This window comes from Sapajus apella, unplaced genomic scaffold, assembly GCF_009761245.1.
Source record: "Sapajus apella isolate SASKATOON/1434 unplaced genomic scaffold, GSC_monkey_1.0 scaffold250, whole genome shotgun sequence".
Classification (NCBI taxonomy): Eukaryota; Metazoa; Chordata; class Mammalia; order Primates; family Cebidae; genus Sapajus; species Sapajus apella.
Window position 1 is genome coordinate 412303 of NW_022437190.1, and position 11263 is coordinate 423565.

Here is an 11263-nt window from a genome sequence, read left to right on the forward strand (position 1 = left end):
GGATTACAGATGTGAGCCACAGCACCTGGCCAATTTTCTCATTTTCTAGAGCTAACTGAACGCATATTTTTCAAAACAATTGGGCCAGGTGCAGTGACTCACACCTGTAATCACAGCGGTTTGGGAAGCCACCGTGGGAGGATCACTTGAGGATGGTCAGGAGGCCAGCCTGGGCAACATAGAAAGATCCTGATTCTATTTAAGAAAAAAAAAATGCAGGGCACGGTGGCTCATGCCTGTAATCCTAGCACTTTGGGAGGCCGAGGTGGGTGGATCACCTGAGGTCAGGAGTTCAAGACAAGCCTGACCATCATGGTGAAACCCCACCTTTAAAAAAAAAAAAAAAGAAAAAAAAATTAAAAGAATAAGGAGTTTCAGTGGCTTACAATCAGATATCCCCTATCAGAAAATCCTACTATCGACCGGGCGTGGTGGCTCAAGCCTGTAATCCCAGCACTTCGGGAGGCCGAGGCGGGTGGATCACGAGGTCAAGAGATCGAGACCATCCTGGTCAACATGGCGAAACCCCATCTCTACTAAAAATACAAAAGATTAGCTGGGCATGGTGGTGCATGCCTGTAATCCCAGCTACTCAGGAGGCTGAGGCAGGAGAATTGCCTGAACCCAGGAGGCGGAGGTTGCGGTGAGCCGAGATCGCGCCATTGCACTCCAGCCTGGGTAACAAGAGCGAAACTCCGTCTCAAAAAAAAATAAATAAAAATAAAAATAAAATAAAAAAATAAAGTGATAACATCAAATGCTGGCAAAAATGTGGAGAAACTGAATTACTCATATATTGTTGATGGCAATGTAAAAAGGAACAGCCACTCTGGAATAGAGCTGGGCAATTTCTTAATAAACCAGGGTTTGGAAAGGGAAATGGGAAATGAGTTTGGCTTTAAAGGACAACAAAAAGATTCATATGGTGATGGATTTGTTCTGTATCTTAACTGTGTCAGTGTCGATATCCTGGTTGCGATGTTGCACCTTAATTTTGTAAGATGTTACTAATGAGAGAAGTGGATTAAAGCTTAAAGTGGACCTGGCATGGTGGCTCACACCTGTAATTCCAGCACTGTGGGAGGTTGAAGTGGGCTGATCACTTGAGGTCAGGAGTTCAAGACCAGCCTGGCCAACATGATGAAACCTCATCTCCACTAAAAACACAAAAATTAGCTGGGCATGGTGGCACGTGCCTGCAATCCTAGCTCTTTGGGAGGCTGAGGCAGGAGAATTGCCTGAACCCAGGAGACAGAGGTTGCGGTGAGCCGAGATCGCGCCATTGCACTCCAGCCTGGGTAATGAGAGTGAGACTCCGTCTCAAAAAAAAAAAAAAAAAGAAAAGAAAATCCTACTATCAGGTCTTCTACTTTCAGGAAGCTCTAGAATTCTGCATTAGCAGCATGTTTGTATGTTGGTGGGAAAGACCAGGTGCTGAGGAAAATGTTGACAATGCAGCGAGCAGCTTGAGAATTGCTGAATAAGTCAGAGAGGATGAACTCAAGTACAAACCAAAACCTATTGGCCTTAGGAAGGAGTGTGGACATTTTATGCAGGACAGATTTATGCTGTAGAAACTTATCTACTTTTTTAGGCCGGGCGCGGTGGCTCACGCTTGTAATCCCAGCACTGTGGGAGGCCGAGACGGGTGGATCACGAGGTCAAGAGATCGAGACCATCCTGGTCAACATGGTGAAACCCCGTCTCTACTAAAAATACAAAAATTAGCTGGGCATGGTGGCGCACGCCTGTAGTCCCAGCTATTCGGGAGGCTGAGGCAGGAGAATTGCCTGAACCCAGGAGGCGGAGGTTGCGGTGAGCCGAGATCGCACCATTGCACACCAGCCTACACAACAAGAGAGAAACTCAGTATAAAAAAAAAAAAAAAAGAAACTTATCTACTTTTTTGTGGTTTTAGGGGAAGGAAGATATCCTCCTATATTTCCAAGATTCTTTTTACCAACAGCTTTTTGTTAGGAAGGCCTGCATTCTCACAATTGAACACAGGAATAGAACCAGTTCGGAGAAGCTCAAAACTGACAATATGAAAAAATGAAAAGCAAAGAGAGCTTCTTTTGTTGTTATTATTATTATTATTATTATTATTTTTGAGACAGAGTCTCGCTCTCTAGCCCAGGCTGGAGTGCAGTGGCACAATCTTGGCTCACTGCAACCTCTGCCTCCCAGGTTCAAGCAACTCCCTGCCTCAGCCTCCAGAGTAGCTGGGATTACAGGCGCATGCCACCACACCTGGATAAGTTTAGTATTTTTAGTAGAGACAGGATTTCACCATGTTGGCCAAGCTGGTCTGGAACTCCTGATCTCGTGATCTGCCCGCCTCAGCCTCCCAAAGTGCTGGGATTACAGGCGTGAGCCACTGTGCCAGGCCTGAGAGCTTCTTTTAACATTTGGAACTAAGAAAGAAAATTCTGGCTGGGCGTGGTGGCTCACGCCTGTAATCCCAGCACTTTGGGAGGCCGAGGCAGGCAGATCACTAGGTCAGGAGTTTGAGACTAGCCTGAGCAACATGGTGAAACCCCATCTCTACTGAAAATGCAAAATTAGCTGGGCGTGGTGGCACGCCCCTATAATCTCAGCTACTAAGGAGGCTGAGGCAGGAGAATCACTTGAACCCAGGAGGTGGAGATTGCAGTGAGCCGAGATTGTGCCATTGCACTCCGGCCTGGGTGACAGAGTGAGACGTCATCTCAAAAAAAAAAAAGAAGAGAAAATCCTAGTCCTGTAACTATATGAGCAAATGGTAGTTTTGAATTTTAGCTGAAGAGTTTGAGGTTACAGGAAGGAAAAAAAAAAAAAAGAAGGAAAAAAATTGAATTTTATACTAAATGCTAAAGAAACTGACAAACAACTGCTTGAGAAAAAAGGAAACTTTGTGCCTCTGCCAGCAGAACTCTCTTTGCTGCTGTTCAGTGCCTCTTGGCTAAAACAAGCACCCAGCCACAGGATCAAATGTTGTTTCTTGGAACTGATTAACAGCCGCAGACCAATTTGTTTACAGTTTGCCTCACCATTTATGACTCATTTCTGTTAATGGTATTTCTGGGAAGATAGTTCCAGAAATTATGTCTTAAACTTAATTCAGGTCAACTAATACAAATATGACATTTCTATGACTATAAAAAAGATTGCATTGGTGCAAAAGAAATTGTGGTTTTTGTCATGAAATGTAATGGCGAAAACTGCAATTATATTTGCACTAAATTAATAAATAAGACTGGGTGCAGTGGCTCACGTCTATAATCACAGCACTTTGGAAGGCTCAGGCAGGCAGATCAGTTGAGGCCAGACTTTGAGACCAACCTGGCCAAAGTGGTGAAACCCTGTCTCTACTAAGTACAAAAATTATCTGGACACGAAGGTACCCACCTGTAGTCCTAGCTACTCAGGGGGGACTTGGATGGGGGAGAATTGCTTGAGCCAGGGAGGTGGAGGATGCAATGACCTGAGAATGAGCCACTGAACCCCAGCCTGGGCAACACAGTGAGACCCTGTCTAAAAATAAAATAATAATAAGTTGATAAGTAAGAGCTGAATGTTTCTATTTTTCCCCCTCTTCCTCCAGGAGCCTGCAGTGACATCCCTCATCCTCGCCTCCATACTGGCATTAACTGTACCTTCAATCACTTCCTCTGGAATGATACCTTATCTTTGTCCGCAAAAAGATCACCAATCCTGCCATATTTTACAAATATCCCACTATTGACCTTATACCCTTCCACAACAGATCTGGTTTTCCTCTTTTTTTTTTTTTTTTTTTTTATAAAGATAGGGTTTCACCATGTTGGTCAGGCTGGTCTTGAACTCCCGACCTCAGGTGATCCGCCCGCTTTGGCCTCCAAAGTGCTTGGATTATAGGCGTGAGCCACCACACCCAGCCTCTCTCTCTCTTTTTTTTTTTTGAGACAGAGCCTTGCTCTTGTGGTCCAGGATGGAGTGCATTGGTGCGATCTTGGCTCACTGCAACCTCTGCTTCCGAGGGTTCAAGCGATTCTCCTGCCTCAGCCTCCCAAATAACTGGGACTATAGGCATGCGCCACCACGCCCAGCAAATTTTTGTATTTTTAGCAGAGATAGGGATTCACCGTGTTGGCCAGGCTGGTCTCAAACCAGCCTGCCTCGGCCTCCCAAAATCTGGCATTACAGGCGTGAGCCACCGCACCTGGCCTGGTTTTCTTCTTGTATTCTCATGTAACCTCTGCTGCCACAATGGTTTCCTCTAATAATCATTTAAGTCAAAACTGTGTATTCACAAAACAAAAATGAATTAAGGGCAGCGGTGGGGTGAAGGTGCCGCAGGAGCTTTGGGCTCTGCTGGCTGTTGCATCAGTTTGCCCCATTTCCTCTTGGCCGCTCAGTCCCAGTGGGCGGGGCCTGTGTGAGTGGTGCAGGGATAGCAGCTGTATGGGTAGGTAGATTCCATAGCGTTTGCCTATCTCACGTAGGGCATCTTGGGCTACACAGGTGTTGGTAAATCATGCTTACCGCCACAGTTTACAGGCAGGAGGTTTCAGCCAGTGTGTGACAGTACTATTGAAGAGTCTGGCGCTCCAGGGAGAGCTAGTGATGGAAACAAACACTGAGATATGCATTACAGCAGGGCAGGAACTGTTTCCTGCCACCACGAGGTCTGATTACGGGTGTTGCAGGGGCTTGAGTAGTCTATGGGCTGGCTGGAAGATGCCTGCCCGCATTCCAGTTCTGCATGGTCATCATGCTTACTGGAAATAAAAAAGATGCAGAATCCAGAAGAGAAGATTAAAAAAAAAAAAAAAAAAGTGAGGCTTTTGCCCCAGGACATGGACTTCTTCACAGAAATTTCTGCTAACTCTGCTTCCAATGTAAAAGGGGCGTTTACTAATACAGCAAGAGAAACTTCTGAAAAAATCCAAGGGGTCTTTGACATTGATAAGGAGGCAAATGGCTTAATATTTGTCCTCGATAATACAATGTATGCAGGAAATCAGGGAGGATGTGGGTGGGGCTGCCGCTGATTCGAGTGTTGACAGCTGCTGGTCTAGTTTGGTGCTTTTCAAACTTTTAAGTAGCATCTAGGGATCTGGTTAAAATGCAGAGTCAGATTCAGTAGGTGTGGTGGTGGACCAGTCTTGAGATTGCATCTCATATGGACACACTGCATCAAAAATTTGAATTTTCTGTCTAGTTGCACAAATGGGGACCTACTCACTTATTCTTTACCCTCTCTACTCCTGTTCAGCTGAGACATGAAACTACTTGAAATTTTTTTTTTTTTTAAAGACGGGGTTTCACCATGTTGGTCAGGCTGATCTTGAACCCCCAACCTCAGGTGATCCATCTGAGGATGGAGGCCTTGGCCTCCAAAGTGCTTGGATTACAGGCATGAGCCACCACGCCTGGCCTAATGTTCTTCTTTTTTTTTTTTTTCTTTTGAGATGGAGTTTCACTCTTGTTGCCCAGGCTGGAGTGCAATGTCGGGATCTTGCAATCTCGGCTCACTGCAACCTCCGCCTCCCAAGTTCAAGTGATTCTCCTGCCTCAGCCTCCTGAAAGTAGCTGGGATTACAGGTGCCTGCCACCATGGCCAGCTAATTTTTGTATTTTTAGTAGAGATGGGGTTTCACCATATTGGCCAGGCCGGTCTTGAACTCCAGACCTCAGGGGAACCACCCACCCTGGCCTCCCAAAGTGCTGGGATTACAGGCCTGAGCCACCTCACCCTGCTTTTTTTTATTTTTTATTTTTTTTGAGACAGAGTCTCGCTCTGTTGCTCAGGCTGGAGTGCACTGGAGCTATCTGGGCTCACTAAAACCTCTGCCTCCCAGGTTCAAGCAATTCTCCTGCCTTAGCCTCCTGAGCAGCTGGGAATACAGCTGCATGCCACCACACCCGGCTAATTTTTTGTATTTTTAATAGAGATGGGCTTTCACTATGTTTTTGTTTTGTTTTGTTTTGTTTTTTGTTTTTCAGTGAACAGCTCCTTGCTACAGGGGTTTCACTATGTTGGCCAGGCTGATCGCTAACTCCTCACCTCATGATCCACCCACATCCGCCTCCCAAAGTGCTGGGATTGCAGGCATGAGTCACTGCACTCAGCCTGGAATTTTGTTGTTGTTGTTGTTGTTTTTGTTTTTGAGATGGAGTCTCGCTCTGTGGCCCAGGCTGGAATGCAGTGGCAGATCTTGGCTCACTGCTAACCCCACTTTCTGAGTTCACCATGTTGGTAAGGCTGGTCTCGAACTCCTGCCTCAGCCTCCTGAGTAGGTGAAATTACAGGCTCCTGCCACCATGCCTGGCTTGTATTTTTAGTAGAGACAGGGGTTTTGCCATGTTGTCCATGCTGGTCTAGAACTCATGACCTCAAGTGATCCTTCTACCTTGGCCTCCCAAAGTGCTGGGATTACAGGCGTAAGCCACAGTACCTGGCCCAAATCTGTCTTTTTAAATTAATATTAATCATTTATCCAAATTTATACAAAAATTCAAAGGATTAAAGACTTCTTTGACATGTTTAAAACCATTTCAAGGTGGGCACAGCTGGAATTATAGGCACCTGCCATCACGCCCAGCTAATTTTTGTATTTTTTGTAGAGACGGAGTTTCACCATGTTGGTCAGGCTGGTCTTGAACTCCTGAGGTCAAGTGATCCGCCATCCTCGACCTTCCAAAGTGTTGGGATTACAGGCACAAACCGCCATGCCTGGCCTACAAAGCTTTTCATCTTGAAGGGTAATCTGGTTTCATTTTTCCCCAGAATAGAGCCCAATATCAAGGGTTCATCTGATTTTCTTTTCTTGGTATGTATTTATTTTTTTGTTTGCCTTCTGAGCATGCTTACTCTCTGGAGAAGAAAATCAGTCCCCTTACTTTATACTAATGAATCATTTTCTTTCTTTCTTTTTTTTTTTTTTTTTTTGGAGACAGAGTTTCGCTCTTCTTACCCAGGCTGGAGTGCAATGGCGCGATCTCGGCTCACCACAACCTCTGCCTCCTGGGTTCAGGCAATTCTCCTGCCTCAGCCTCCTGAGTAGCTGGGACTACAGGCACGCGCCACCATGCCCAGCTAATTTTTTGTATTTTCAGTAGAGACGGGGTTTCACCATGTTGACCAGGATGGTCTTGATCTCTTGACCTCGTGATCCACCCGCCTCGGCCTCCCAAAGTGCTGGGATTACAGGTGTGAGCCACCGCGCCCGGCCTAATGAATCATTTTCAACTAAAAATAGTAGAGTCAATTTTGAGCATCGCCATCCTCCACCGACCTCCCTTCATCATATGGATTTGTTCCACAAAACTTCTGGCCCTTTCAGACAAGCAAATACTCCTTTGAAAGATGAAAAGTTGAGCTGGGTATGCTGGTTCATGCCTGTAATCCCAGCACTTTAGGAGGCTGAAGTGGTTGGATCACCTAAGGTCAGGAGTTCAAGACTAGCCTGGACAACATGGTGAAACTCTATCTCTACTAAAATTAAATAATCTATGAAATTTAGCCCGGCGTGGTCACATCGCGCCTGTAATCCCAGCTGCTCAGGAGGCTGAGGCAGGAGGAGAATCATTTGAACCCAGAGGTGGAAGCTGCAGTGAGCTGAGATCACAACACTGTACTCCTGCCTGAGTGACAGGGTGAGACCTCATCTGAAAGAAAAAAGAAAAAAAGAGCCAGGCGCGGTGGCACGTGCCTGTAGTCCCAGCTACTCGGGAGGCTGAGGTGGGAAGATTGCTTGAACCCAGGAGTTCTGGGCTGTAGTGCGCTATGCCGATCAGGTGTCCGCACTAAGTTAGGCATTAATATGGTGACCTCCCAGGAGCGGGGGACCACCAGGTTGCCTAAGGAGGGATGAACTGGCCCAGGTCGGAAACGGAGCAGGTCAAAACTCCCGTGCTGATCAGTAGTGGGGATTGCACCTGTGACTAGCCACTGCACTCCAGCCTGGGCAACATAGCGAGACCCCGTCTCAAAAAAAAAGAAAGAAAAATAAAAAAGATAAAAGCTTGTGCTGGCCCATTGGCTCACACCTGTAATTCCAACACTTTGGGATGCCAAGACGAGCGGATCAACTGAAGTCGAGAATTTGAAACCAGCCTGACCAACATGGAGAAACCCCCGTCTCCACTAAAAATACAAAATTAGTGGGGCATGGTGGCACATGCCTGTAATCCCAGCTGCTCAGAAGGCTGAGGCAGAAGAATCGCTTGAACAAGATCTCCCCAATGGTACTCCAGCTTGGGCAACAAGAGCAAAAGTCTGTCTCAAAAGAAGAAAAGAAGAAAAGAAGGAAAGAAAACAACAGAAAAGAAAAGGAAGGAAGGAGAAGGAAGGAAGGAAGGAAAGAGAGAGAAAGAAAAGAAAGGAAATGTATCAAAGTGTAGTATCCCAAAGCCTAAAATCAAAAAAAAAAAAAAAAAAAAAGTGTAGTATCTCAAAAGGCCCGTATTTGATGGTAAAGACTTAAACGTGTATGTTTTGGCACAGGTTTTATTTTTTAAAGAATATTTCATCTTACTATTCGTTGAATAAAATTGTAAGAAAAAAATGTATGTCTCAATCTCTCCGAATTGCAAAAAAAGAGCTAAATCTTCCCATTGACTTCATTGAATGCCAAAATAATTGAAAACTAGGCCTAATGACTGTGGAATCAATTTCCGAAGATGTAAGATTCTCCTTTAATAACTCCATTACAGTTAGAATATTATTAAGGCAGAAGCATCCAATCCAGAAACTGCACCATCCTTTTCCAAGGACACGGTTTCATCATTTAAAGACTGATGGCAGGCTACGGGTGGTGGCTCATGCCTTTAATCCTAACACTATTTTATTTTTTTACAACTGAGTTTCACTCCTGTTGCCCAGGCTGGAATGCAATGGCGAGATCTCAGCTCACTGCAACCTACCTCTGCCTCCTGGATTCCAGTGACTCTCCTGCCTCAGCCTCCTGAGTAGCTAGATGGGATTACAGGCACGTGCCACCACGTCCAGCTAATTTTTTGTACTTTTAGTAAAAACAGAGTTTCACCACGTTGGCCAGGCTGGTGTTGAACTCCTGACCTCAGGCGATCCACCCACCTTGGCCTCCCAAAGTGCTAGGATTATAAGCATGAGCCACTGAGCCCAGCCAATCCTAGCACTTTGGGAGGCCAAGATGTGTGGATCACCTGAGGTCAGGAGTTTGAGAACAGCCTGGCCAACATGGTGAAAATCCATCTCTACTAAAAATACAAAAATTATCTGGGCGTGGCGGTGGGCACCTGTAATCCCAGCTACTTAGGAGGCTGAGATAGAATTGCTTGAACCTGGAAGGCGGAGGTTTCAGTAAGTGAAGACTGCTCCATTGAACTTCAGCCTGGACAAGAGCAAAACTCTATCTCAAATAATAATGGTAATAACATTATAGGCTGGGCGTGGTGTCTCACGCCTGTAATCCCAGCACTATGGGAGGCCGAGGCAGGTGGATCACCTGAGTTCAGTGGTTTGAGACCAGCCTGACCAACATGGAGAAACCCCATCTCTACTAAAAATACAAAATTAGCTGGGCATGGTGCCACATGCCTCTAATCCCAGCTACTGGAGAGGCTGAGGCAGGAGACTCCCTTGAACCTGGGAGCCCGAGGTTGTGGTGAGGTGAGATCGCGCCATCGCACTCCAGTCTGGGCAAAAAGAGCAAAACTACCTGGAAAGAAAAAAAAAAAAAGACTGATATTACCATCAGCACTACAAAGGGGCAGGTCCTCATATTGCTGGGTGCCCTGCCCTATTCCAGGTGACCCAGGAACAAGAGATAGAAAAGAGAAAAGGACACAAACCTAGCACTCGTTTTCTTTTTTTTTTTCCGAGACAGGGTCTCACTCTGTCACCCAGGCTGAAATTCAGTGAGTCGATCACGGCTCACTGCCTCCTGGGTTAAAGGGATCCTTCAGCCTTGGCCTCCCAAGGATCTGCGACCACAGGTACGTGCCACCACGCCAGACTAATTTTTTAAATCTTTTTTTCTAGAGATGAGGTTTTACCACGTGCCCAGGCTGTCTCGAACTCCTAAACTCAAGGGATCCTCCCGCCTCCCCCTCCCAAAAGCTGGATTACAGGCCTGAGCCACTCCCTCTGGTCGACACTCAAGGTTTAAAAATCATTCCTGAGTTCTCTTGCCAAACCACTGAGTGCCTTCATTCATAACCGCCCATCCCTAGTGAAGCAATTTACCCAAATGACTCTATTTACCCTCTCAAATTGATGTCTCTCTCTTTTTTTTTTTTTTGAGACGGAGTCTTTATCGTCAGGCCGGAGCGCAATGGCGCGATCTCGGCTCACCACCACCTCCGCCTCCCGGGTTCAAGCGATTCTTCCGCCTCAGTCTCCCGAGTAGCGGGGACCACAAGCACATGCCACCATGCCCAGCTATTTTTTGTATTTTTAGTAGAGACGGGGTTTCAGCATGTTGGCCAAGATGGTCTCGATCTCTTGACCTCGTGATCCACCCGCCTCGGCCTCCCAAAGTGCTGGGATCACGGGCGTGAGCCACCGCGCCCGGCCAAGATAAGTCTCTTTAACCTCATATCATCCCGGTGGGAAGGGAGAAGGGTTGATCCTCCCCATCACTGGGCTGAGAACACTGAGGAAACAGTGAGGGGAGGGGAGATCCACATCCTTCCCTTCCTCTCCCCACCAGTAAGAGAGGCAGGAAGCCAGGATTTCTGACATCCCAGTCCCAAGCCCGCTACTTCCGCGAGAAGGAGGCGTCAAACTCCACCCGGCTCTTTCCTGCAGAAACGCGCTGGGATGCAGACACCGCCAGGCCGCATCTCCTGGGAGCTGCAGGTGGAGGCAGGGTAAATAAATGGTGGGCTGAGGAGGCCGAGGGCAAAGTGGGCACGCTCGAGTGGGTACCCCTCGGTCCCCGACGAGTCGCTTCCTGGATGATGTATCCTTAAGACTTTAGAAAGGCCGGATGTGGTGGCTCACGCCTGTAATCCAAACACTTTGGAGGCCAAGGCGGGCGGATCACCTGAGGTCGGGAGTTCAAGGCCAACATCGTGACACCCCGTCTTTATTAAAAAAAAAAAAAAATTAGAAAAATACCTTATATTTTTCCTCAAAATCCCGCAAGTATGCTTTCATCAGCTAAACTGGCTGCAATAAGATCTGTAGGGGGCCAGGTGCGGCGGCTCACTCCTGTCATCCCATTTTGGGAACCAAAGGCGAGCAGATCACTTGAGCTCAGCTCCAGACGCCAGCCTGGCGACAGAGCGAGACTCTGTCTAAAAAAAAAAAAAA